The sequence below is a fragment of the Dioscorea cayenensis genome, chromosome 14 (assembly GCF_009730915.1).
Source record: "Dioscorea cayenensis subsp. rotundata cultivar TDr96_F1 chromosome 14, TDr96_F1_v2_PseudoChromosome.rev07_lg8_w22 25.fasta, whole genome shotgun sequence".
Classification (NCBI taxonomy): domain Eukaryota; kingdom Viridiplantae; phylum Streptophyta; class Magnoliopsida; order Dioscoreales; family Dioscoreaceae; genus Dioscorea; species Dioscorea cayenensis.
Genome location: NC_052484.1, coordinates 5,889,286 through 5,901,840, shown reverse-complemented (window position 1 = coordinate 5,901,840; position 12,555 = coordinate 5,889,286).

Genomic DNA, 12,555 nt, shown 5'->3' with positions numbered 1-12,555 from the left:
TTTTCTAGGAATTGAAAGAGATGGAAGAGGGACTGCATTTCCTTTTAGTTTACTGTAATTATTATGTGGGTTGGGGGTTGGAACGTGAAATGTTGGCACGAGATCACATTGACAGGGAAGTGATGATTTATGTCCGGCTAACAATGGAAATGGGTCCTATGTGACCACTTTCCTGTTTAGTTTTGAAAATAAATATTTAATTTAAATTCACCTAAAATATTTTCATTACAATTTTTTTAATTTAAAAAAAATGTTGTGGTTTTATGAATTTTTGAAATAAATATGAAGAATTTTCTTTTTAAGGGTAGATAGTTTGTGCGGTTAACAAATGGAAGAAAACACTATTAACAGTATTAATTTTTTTTATTATTTGATTTTTTTTTAATTTAAGAATTCTAGCATGATTTTGGGATAATAAAAATGATTTCTAGCAATTTTTTTCCATTTTAAACTTTGGGAGGGATAAATAGAGAAATTTGTTTAATGCTACATGGGCATATTTTTAAATGAATTGATGAATTTATTCTTTCTAGATAAGGAAGATATTATCATTGTTAATAGTGCTTCTCTATCTTGTTAACTGAAACAATCTTGTATCATTCAAATGAAAAAACCCATTGTCCCTATTTTAAAAATATGTAAAACCACAATATATTTTCTTTTTGTTAGTGCTTTTATAATAAAGCCCATTTTTTAACTTATGAGAAAATATTAAAAAAAAACCACTAATTTTTGTGAAGGTTTTACAATAATTTTGGTGCAAATACTGTATTTATTTTTGAAATGTTTAAGATGATTCATACGCCTTCTTTAATTTTAGTTTTTTACTTTCAAAATGTTCATTATATTGACTAATTGACATATGACATAAAACATAGTATTGCTATTATTTTTCTCCCTAGCTGAAATGGAATTTCTGATAGAAATGGACATGGTAATATAGTTTATCAAGCTTATCATATATGATGATTCTGATCATGTATCTTGTAAGTTATTTTAAAAAAACATAAAAACATATTTTGCATCAAAAAATAGAGAAAATAATTATATGTTCGTACGTTAAATGAGCACATTATTAAACATTTTTATAGTACGGAAACAAAAGGAAAAAAACAAAAGCTCATAAATCATCTTGAACATTTTAAAGTATAAAGCTAAAAATGAACATCAAGGCAAAGTATGTGGACCAAAAGTACATTAAAACATTGCATAAAATAAGTAATTTTGTAATAACAAAAATTATATGTTTTTTCAAAAGTACTTATTAGTGACATGTGGATTTATTGTCATTAAAACTTTTGTGTAGGGTGGTCATATATGTTTGACTGAAGAGATGAGTTTAAATCTCAACTTGTACAAGGGGATGATATAAGTGTTGTAGAGTTTGCGTTTACACTCTTCATGTGTGCTTACTATTAACACGTGGTTTGTCCATATTTGTCAAAAAAAAAAAAATATTTTATAAATTAAGAGTTTTTTTGGGGAAAATAAAAATCAATCCAAGTTACCTCTTTAGCAAAGTTGAAAGTTTGAAACCATATAAGTGGACATATCAACATCTGGTACTTTATGGAGTACGAATAATGTTGAGCGTAAGATTTATATTGTTGGATTATTTTACGGACCACAATAATCTAAAAGACAATTAACACTATATTGTACACATGTGACATATTGAGCCATTTATGGGTTTGGATACTTTCTCTTATTAACCATGTTATAGCCCTTGGATCCATTTTTCAAACTTACCCAAGTCAGCCCATTGGGCTTGGGTCCACCCAAAATGTTACATATTAATATATGCTTATGATGCATTTGTGGGGCGTGTGCGAGTGCGTGTGTGAAAAGTTGGAGAGAAAAGATTCAATGAATCATAAGGCCGCCTTTCTTGTTTTATTGCAGGATACCTTTGACGGCAATGATTCTAGTTCCATCATCAATGAAAGGAACAAAGATTAGTTTTCTGATTGGATATATCCCGATTTCACTATCTGTGCAAGCTAACTCTATTTATTATATCATTTTACAATATACTTGATATATTATAGATATTTTCCGTTGATCCTTGGCTTAGTTGTCAATTAAAATTTGTTGATTGTTATGAGAAATTTCCAAAAAAATACACCCTCATATATATATATATATATATATATATTTCTAAAGACAAAAGATTGTGATTTTTTTTTTTTGGATTGAAGGGCTAATATAAATATAGTAAAACCTTGATGAATGGATATTCGATAAATTCATAATTTTAATTAAATAATTTTTTTCAAGTCCTGACTTTGGCTAATTATATGCTAAATTAATAATTTTGCTAAATGCATAAGATAATAAATTTTTTTAAACCTCTATGATGCCCGGCAAAAATATAAATTAATAATTCATCGAATACATAGAAAAATACCTAATTCTATTTTATATTTTTCTCTTATCTAAGATATACATCTAAAGCTTTTGATTTTGTTTTTGTTTTTTTGTTTTGTTGCCTATGAACTAAACTCAATCGCATCCTTAAATTTTTGCAAAAAATACATTATATTTGGTATATTTTTCTCATGTTCAAAGCTTCTATTGCTAGAAAATTCATCTTTCCGATAAATATTTGATAAAACACAACTATTATCTGAATCTTGATCATTATCAACTAGCATAGCCCCCTTAAATAATCTCTTCATATGTATATGTAGATGACTTTATCACAATATCATTTTTACTTGGATTGTTCAAATACTACTTAACATTCATTTCATGTCTATCTTATGGACTAGAAATAACTTCATTTTAGCCTATGAATACCATTGTCTTTATTAATTTGCTTAAAAGTCGTTTCTTCTTATAATTGGATTTTGTGATATGAAAAACAATTTGCAATTACAGTTGTTGTTTGCAAATCAATGTTCCAAGCTGCATTGATAAAATTAACAACATTTACCATGTTAATTTTTTTAGACTTTGTTGCTCCTACTCGATTATATAAAATATAAAATCTACTTCAAAATTAATAAATTATTTATTTATTAATAAATTAATAAATTATTTATTTATCGATAAATAAATAACTTCTATAAAATAATGTATTATTTTTCTAACAAGTATTATTTTATAGAAATTTTACTGTGTTTAAGGATACATTTAGGGCCCGTTTGGTATGATGTAAAGTTGTTACTTTCCCTGCAAAGTAAGAGGGGTGAATCTATTTCAAGCGTTTGGTTCTTAAAAATAATATGGTCTCCTTGTAATCACTTTCCACTTGACTAGGGAAAGTGATTCACAGGGGGGGGTGGTGTGAAAGTGTTTACACCGTTGGATGGGAAAGTTTGGTAATTGTCAAATTACCAAACTACCCTTTATTACATAAAACTCTTTCTCGTTTGTTTTGTCTTTGAAAAAACCCTAACGCGATCATATTTCCAATTCGGCGGAGAGTTGTCGCTTCTTCTGAATCGGAGAAATCCTGGTAATATTTTTTTCTCAAGTTTGTTAGATTATTTTGTGTTAAATTTTTGTTAAATTTTTCTTGGTGTAAAATTCATATTTTAAATGGATCAAAGATAAATAAATTTCATATTTGTTTGGATAAAATTTTTATTGGAGAATTTTTGTTTTGATTAAATCAAATCTATGTTGAAATAATAATCCAACATGATAAGATAAGAACTTGAGACATATATATTTTACTTGTCCACGATTGTTTTTTTTTAATTCCCACGAAAAATTGTTCTGTATTTGTAGTGATACAAAGTTTTTAAAATATATGAGATATATAAATAAATATTAAGTAGAAGCATTCAAATCAAAATATTAATTCCTTAGTTTAACAATATTATTTCTTATCTCTTTTATCATGTTTTGCATAACATATATTTTTATTTTTATGGGATTTTATTGTAGATATAATGGTGCAAACCTTTTTCTTATGTTCATAAATTCCATATTTTGCTGGTTGTTCATATGGAATGTGTCATGAATATTTGTTGGATAATATCAATCAAGGCAATAGATGTAAGAATTGAAACAAATAAAATTGTATGATGGACAATTAGGAACACATGGTGGTTTAAATCTATATTTTTTTAGTGTACTAAAAAAACATAAAAACCCTATTTGATTTTTTTTTTTAATTTATGAAGAATAGGTTAATTATTATTTGGACTAAGTTAATAATATTATTAGAGTTGAATAAAAACCCAAATTTAGTAACTATAACAACTAAGGGCAAAAATGAGAATAAACCTAATTTTACATTGAAAACAAGTTCATACCAAACGTGGGAATTAAGTTTGCATGCAAAGTAATTACAATTTTGATTTGAATAACCAAACGTTGTAATGTTATTTTGCAGGTAAAGTAATTGCATGCAAAGTCTTTCCCTGCAAAGACTTTACATGCAATTACTTTCCCTGCAAAATGCCAAACGGGCCCTTAGGGTCAACTGTGAACTTTCACTTTACTAAAATTGTATCCATGTAAAGTATGAGCTGATATTATTTTGTCTAATGTTTTCTTTATTGCTTCGTGGTATGTATCATAGAATTATAAATTTACTATGTCATACCATATTTTATTATTTATTTTGACAGTTCAATATTTTTTATAATTGGAAACTAATCAAAAGGATAAAAATTTTTATTTTGACAGTTTACTAAAATTATGCTTGCAATCATAGTTAACTGGCAATTACAATGGATGATAGGGAAAACTTAGTAAAAGCATGAGCAATTTAAAATCAAATGGAAAAAATATCAATAATTTTAAAAAAATAATAATAGTCTCATGATATATTGATATAGGGTCTCTTGTGTAACGTATTTGTGTTACATTAAATAAACCGTCTTAAATCTTAATTTACATAAAATATGAGCTTACGTGAGTTGACATAATAATTTTGTATTTGTGCAAGTTGTTAATATATGTTTGTATACATTGTTTTAAATAACGAGGATCAAGTTTAAAAACCCGCTCACTGACATTTGACAGATTAAATTTTTGTTAGGTCACTAAGGTTTGCACTTGTTTCTTTAAGGTTATCAAGTTTCAATTTGTATCAAAACGGTTATTAAAGTTTGATTTCTTTTCTACGGGAAGTCACCCGCGAGTTACCACATTCAACTAGCTGATGTGTGTGCCGGAAACAACACAGTCAGCTTAATTATGACACATCACCAGGCTGCCACATTATGTGAGGAATCCATGCTAGTTAAACATTGCCACATCAACATCTTCTTCTTCTCGTTGTTCACACTAGCTCAAATATGATCATGGAGCACGATGGATCCCCGGCAACGAGTGGATCTCTGGTTCATGAGATGCTTTAAGGCTAGGGTTGAGCTCCGGCAACAAGTGGATCAATGGTGTGTCATCGGAAGATAATGGAGCTTCGATTGAAGCTTTAGGGCTAGGGTGTTTGGTTTTTTGTTTTTTAAACAGGAATTGCAAACTAGAGCAACATAATTTTGGTGGATTATTATTTATGTTAATTTCCCAATTGAATTGATATCATCATTACTTGTAAGAGAGGGTTGTTGGGTTGTAGGAGATTGTTTTCATTATTTTAGTATATTATTCTTCTACAACTATAGTGTTTTTTTGGTGCTTGTTTGTGGTTGTTTGGTGGATTTATAAATATACCTATAATTTTATAGCATGCAAACTGCTTGGGGGAATGCCCAGTGGAGTAAAACTCACTGGAAAACTCTTTTCACGAAGAGGGTGATGGTTGGACTAGCTCACGATGTTGACCAAGTTCACGAGGTTGCCCTAGTATGAAAGAAGAAGAAGAGATTGGGAAGAACCGAAGGCTCTGCTTGGATGGAGGTTTTTGGGGGTAAGGTAAAGGAAGGGGTTTTTAAAAACCCATACTTGGGTAGGAGGTTTTAGGGGGAGGTAAAGGTTGAGTGGGGTTGATGGAGGTTTCAAAACCTCCATTTTTCTCTCATTTCTCAATCCTCCAAATTGGAGGGTTGGGGAGGTTTTGGGTACCAATATTTTATTATTGACCAAAATACCCATACTCATTTACAAAAATTACAAGATATTTGATTAATTAATAATATAATACTATTAATTAATAATATTATAATATTAATTATAATAATTATTATATTAATTATATTAGTTAATAGTATTATATTATTTAATTATATTAATTAGTACAATTATTAATTAATATAGTAATAATTAATGGTGAGATTTAATTAATTAATATTATTATAATATTTAATTATACTAATTAATATTGTTACATTAATTAATATCATTATTAATATTATTATATAATATTAATTGTATAATTGTATTAATTAATATTATTAACAATAATATTAATTATAATAATTATTATATTAATTATATTAATTAATATTATTATATTATTTAATTACACTAATTAATATTGTTATATTAATTAATATCATTATTAATATTATTATATCAATTAATATTAATAATATTAATTATAATAATTATTTTTAAATTAATAATATTATTAATTAATATAATAATAATTAATGGTGAGATTTACATAAACAATGGTAAATGATGTATAAGTTTCATGTAATTGTAAATAAAGTTACAATTTTTATCTTTCATATTAGGGGTAATTTAGTAATATTACTATATAACCTTACCTCCAATTACCTTCAAACCAAACATAACAAGATTTCAAAACTTCCATTTACCTTACCTTATCCCAAGCAAAGAAGGATTTAAAACTTCCTTTTACTTTTCATTACCATACTTTACTTTACTTTATGAAATCTTCTTATACCTCCATTCAAGCAGAGCCTAAGGGTTGTAGAAGGGAGAAAAATAGATCTGAGAGCCATGGTTTCAGAGATGTAAACGATGGGAGAAGAACCGGTGGCGGTAGTCCCTCGCGTTTAGGGGATTCAATGTTTAGGGTTAGGGTTTTGTTACTAAGATGATGTGGCACTTGTAAACTTAGGTGGACAAATAAGCTGATGTGGACACTCTAGAGCCTGATGACGTGGTATAATCAGGCTGACTGTGTTATTTTCGGCAGACACGTAAGTTGGTTGAATGTGGTAACTCGCGGGTGACTTCCCAAAGAAACGAAATAAAATTTTAATAACTGGTTTGATACAAATTGAAACTTGGTAACCTTAAAGAAACAAGTGCAAATCATAGTCACCTATCAAAATTTAATCCGACATTTGACAAAGTGAAAGTTGACATGGAACTTTGGATGCTTAACTTTTATAAAGCACTACCATGCACCTAGAGCTGTTAATTCGGGTTTGGCCCGCCGGGCCAGCCCGCCCCGCCAATAAAAATTGGCGGGTTGGGTTACCCGCGCGGGCCGCGGGTTGGGCGGGGCGGGCCGCGGGTTGGGGCGGGTCAGCCCGCGGCCCGCCTCTAATATATATATAATGTATTTTATAATATATATATATATATATATTGATATTGACATATTGTTAAGGATTTAAATTAAAAAATAAATAAATAATTTTAATGAAGTTTAATATGCATTTAATTATGTTTTAAAAGAAATATGGAGATAACAAAACATTTTAATGACTTGTTGATTTTGATGAATATTATGATTGTAATGGATGTTTTTATTTTGTGCTTTGTTAATTTTGTTAAATTTTTGTTGATTGTAATGGATGAATGTTATAATTGTAATAAATGTTTTATCTTGTGGTTTGTTGTTGTTTTTTTTTAAATTTTGTTGATTGTAAATTTATAATAGTGTTTTTATTTAGAGATTTTGTAATTATTGTTGATTTTGTTAGGTTTTGAATATTATAATGGATGTTTTTATTTTGTTAATTATTGCATGTTTTAATTTTTAATTTAGTTTTTTTATGAATTTATAATGAATGTTTCAATGTTTCATATATTACAACATTTATAAAAATAAAATAAATAAATTATTTTGATTTTTTGGCGGGCCAGCCCGCCCAACCCACAACCCAAAACGGGTCGGGTCGGGTTGGCATTTTGCTGGCCCGCCATTTGGCGGGCCGGCCCGCGGCCGCCAAAACCCGCCATTTTAATTAATTAATTAATTAACAAATTGTTTTATTATGATATTTCTATAATAATTTGTTAATATGTTCTTTAGTTATATACTATTAAAATTATTTATATTAATTGAGTATAATATTAAAATACAACCATATGTGTTTTCTTCAAATCCTAATTATATAGTTAATAGTTAGCATTAAATTATTCTTAATTTATAATATATTAATGGTATAATACCTGAATTGGTCCCTCTACTTTTCTCTCTCTTCCCTTTTGGTCCCTCTACTCAGAAATGCGCCCCACTAATCCCTCTACTCTTGAAAATGACCAAATTTAGTCCCTCTACCCTTAATCTCTTCCCATTTAGTCCCTCTACTTTTGAAAAATACAACCAATAATTGGCCTATTTTAGAGTAGAAGGGACTAAGTAGAACCATTTTCAAGAGTAGATAGACTACTTGGGGGTATTTCTGAGTAGAGGGACCAAAAGAGAATAGAAATAAAAGTAGAGGGACCAATTCGGGTATTATACCTATATTAATACCTTGGAGTCCTATAAATTATAGTAACTATTAGTTATTATTCTTGAATAAATAGTTGCTATATAATATTACTAATGAAGTTAAATATAGTATAAATAAGTGTTTATTATAAAATAATTTGTAGATATGTTATATTGTTATTTAATATTAAGAGTATCTACAGTTTATGGTATTGATATTAATAAGAGCACTAGTATTTATTAAAAAGATTACCATCATACTAACATTACACATGTTTTTTTTTATTTACTAAAATTTTTCATAAGTTCACATAAAAATCTAAACAACAGTTAGAGACCATCCTAACATCACAAGCTGTTGGAGATGAGCGCTGATATAAGAAAAAAATAATTAAATTTAATTGGTATTTTTAGTGGTTATTTAGTTAATATGTTGCAGTTATGTTAATGTGATTATCATTTTTTTAAAAACAGTTATCTTAAAAATTAAATTATATATAATTAAATATTTTTTTGCAGACAAATAAAAATTAAAAAGAAAAGAATAAGAATATTCAAATAAATTTTGTATATTTTTTTTCAATATATATTCTTCTATAACATGAATAAAGAAAGTAACATAATGATAATCAAATAAAATAAATCCAAAAAACCAACTTAAATAGTTAAATGCATACATAAAAGTAAAAAAAAGGAAAGCTTTCTAGAAAATATAAGGATGTAGTTGTTAACAGCTAAAATAAATAAATCTTGAAAACAGCTTAGATAAATTAATTAAAAACTTATAACTAAGCAGTTAAGGCACTTCAATGCGAGAGAGATCATGTTGATTTCCTCCTAAAACATGGTTGAATTAAGAGTTACTAACAAAAATTGCGTATGTTTTGGGTGGCACCAATTAGTATGCAGCAAATGGCTGTGGCAAAAAATTCTTAAGACTATAAGAAACTGGTTTTGTTCAAAAATTGCATACCCAAAACAAAATTCAATAGAGATGAGAAAAATTATACAATAAGGAACACAAGATGTCGTGGATTTTGCCATCGAGTTGCTCCAACTCGGCTCTCATCTGCATAGACCCTCCCATTACTCAAAAACATTGAAAAAAAAACTAAATATGCTTCAAAATCTTGAAGCCTCAAACCATCTCAGACAGATATTCAAATCCACCAACAAAGATCATTGAGATCCTACCGTTCGAACAAGAATGGCAAGAAGGGAAACGATTGGTGAGAACAATGGCCGAACTACGCTCCAAAGTGAGATGTAGAAGTAGGCATACTAATACTCCCGTCAAATTTTAAATATAAACACAAGCTTTAACTGTGGATCAAAGAAAAAGGGAAAAGATAAAGGGGAAGGGATTTGTGGGGAAGACGAGGATACTAAATTTGAGAATAAAATACTCAATTTATCCTTATCTATATTTTAATATTAATTTTAATTTAAACCGTAGATCATAGATTGTGTAGATACGGTGATGCCAAGTCTCGGTTCCATGTTAAATCCCATAGAACCGAGTCCGTCGGATCACCACTTGTAATACCCTGAACCTTTACATATCTGTTGGAAAATATATTCAGGGTATTACTACAGATGCAGTAGAATTTTCTACTGAGTAATCTTGTTGAGAAACCCCAAGGGGACAGAACAAGCGACTTAAGTGTAAAAGTTTTTAAAAGATTTTTGGGTTAAAGAGTAATAGAAAAAAAGGATTGATATAAAATATTTCTGGAAACCAAGGACTGAAAGGTAAGGCGGTAGGGACCTTTTTGAAATATTGTGTTATACTTCAGGGACCATTTGATAGTTTCCAAGGACCTTTTGAGAATACTATTTCATAATTCAGGGACCATTTGTGAGTTTTTGCAGGGACTGACTTGTAAGAAGTTAAGTTTTGAGGGACTAAATGTAAATTTTTGGCTGAAAAACTTCATTGGGAGAAAAAAATCTAGACTCTTGAGTGTTCATCTTCTTCATCTCCTTCTCATTCTTTTCCTGCTACAGATGAAACCGTGAGTTAAAAACAAAGAAAGAAATGGGAGTGATGGAGCTTTTGTGCTTGATGGAGGAGAATAGGATGAAGTATTGTTTGGTAAGTATTGTGATGATTTATTTATTGGTATACTTGAATGTATGTGTGTGTGTATTTGGTGGATTTGATGAAGAAAAAAATGATTTATTTGGGTTGAAAAAGCATGTTTAATTATTGTAGATGATGAGTGTATGAAATTGTTTTTAGAAAACGCAGTATTCGAGTTGAAAATCGCTTGAAATGGAGATGAGGGTTCTAGGGAATTCTGTAGTAGATTCTTGTAGCACGAGATTAGGGGTTTGGTTTGATTAATTAAGTTGATGATGATGATGATGATAAGGTGTTAATGAAGATGGTTGAATTGATTTGTTGGGTTTAACCAAAATTGATTTGGTTGGATCAAACCAAGTTGAAATTGATTTGGTTGAGTTGAATTGATTTGGTTAAGTTGGGCTTGATCAAATCAAGTTGAGATGGTTTGGGTTTGGGTTCAGTTGATTTGGGCTAAGGGTTTTTGGGCTGAACCAAGTTGGTTCAATGGATTTTTGAATAAGAATTGAGTTGGTTCAAGCTGGTTCAGTTTGATTGAGTTTGGTTCAGTGCAATTAAGCTTGGTTCGGTGCAATTGAGCTTGGTTCAATGGAATTGAGATTGGTTCGGATTGGTTTTAAGCGTGTTTAGTCTAAAATTGAGTTGGTTTAAGTGCAATTGAAAGCCAGGTTGGATAATGCAAGGTCGGGTTTTAACCGATTGGAGTGAGTGGGCCCAATAGAGAGTCTATTGTTGTTTATTGTATTTTATTTTGGGTTTAAATGTGATATTTATTTTTTTATTATATTATTACATTGAGGTGTTATTCGAGTCTTGGGAGGGAGTTTCGGGTCTAGGAAGGAACCCAAGGACACCGAGTGAGTTGGTAGTGGCTATTATTTAAATAATTGATTAATTATTATTATTTTGAAATAATTATTTAATGGCTAGTATTTTTGAAAAATAATTGTTTAAGTATTTCTTTTTATCATGTTTAATTGGCGTATAATGTTGAGGGTATACGTATATTTACTTGCTGATTGATGTTCCCGACAATCGTATTGATACATCGGGTTTCAGTATAATTATACGTGTTGTGAATAGTGAAAAATACATGTATATGTGATTTAATTATTCAATTCATGCATTTATTTCTATGGTTATATATGTTTTGATTTAGAATGATTTGTGAAATCATGTGAGCATTTTAAAAATGTTTTACCAACAATATTTGTGGAATTGGTTTTCATTCACGGAATAGGAATGGTATCATGGATCTGGATTTTTCTTGGTTTTTATCGCATTGTTATACTTTTGACATTGGGCTTTGTGGAAATGATGTTTATTTTTCGTGATGTGAATGCTTGTCTCGGATAAGGATCCTATGATGTGATTTATCTGATTGTTTTATTCTCTGTATTTACATGTTGGTTTTGGATGGTGACGGGGCTAAGGCGCCCGACTACTGCGATAGTGGGTCCCCACGGGCCGACCTTTAGAGGTGGCGTGGTGGACTCGAGTGTTGATTTGTCGGATCGGTGGGAGGCGTAGAGCCACGATTGGATGATACATCGGGATCCGGAGTCACCACACGGGACCGGGTGGGCCCAACGTCGAGGTTATGAAGACCTTGGCGGCTCCCAACCTAGTCGCGACGGCGGCTAAGTGGGGGAGAGTTTTCCAGGCTGTGGAATTGAGAATGGATTTTTATATTACTTGTTATTTTGGGTTGTGATGAGGGCTGACCCAGTTTGTACGCTCTTAGGGAGGCGGTCTCTCACAACAATTTGGATTTTCTTAGAAAATTGATTTGATATTGATTTGTGATGAATTTATGTTTCAAAAGTTCTTTAAAAAATGTATTTTTGCTAGAATTACGGTATTTTGGAAAAAGTTGGAAAAATTATTTGAGAAGTTGGTATTTATATATTTTATATATCATCGTATTTGAATATTTGAAATTATTAAGCCACTACTGAGCCAATCGAATGTC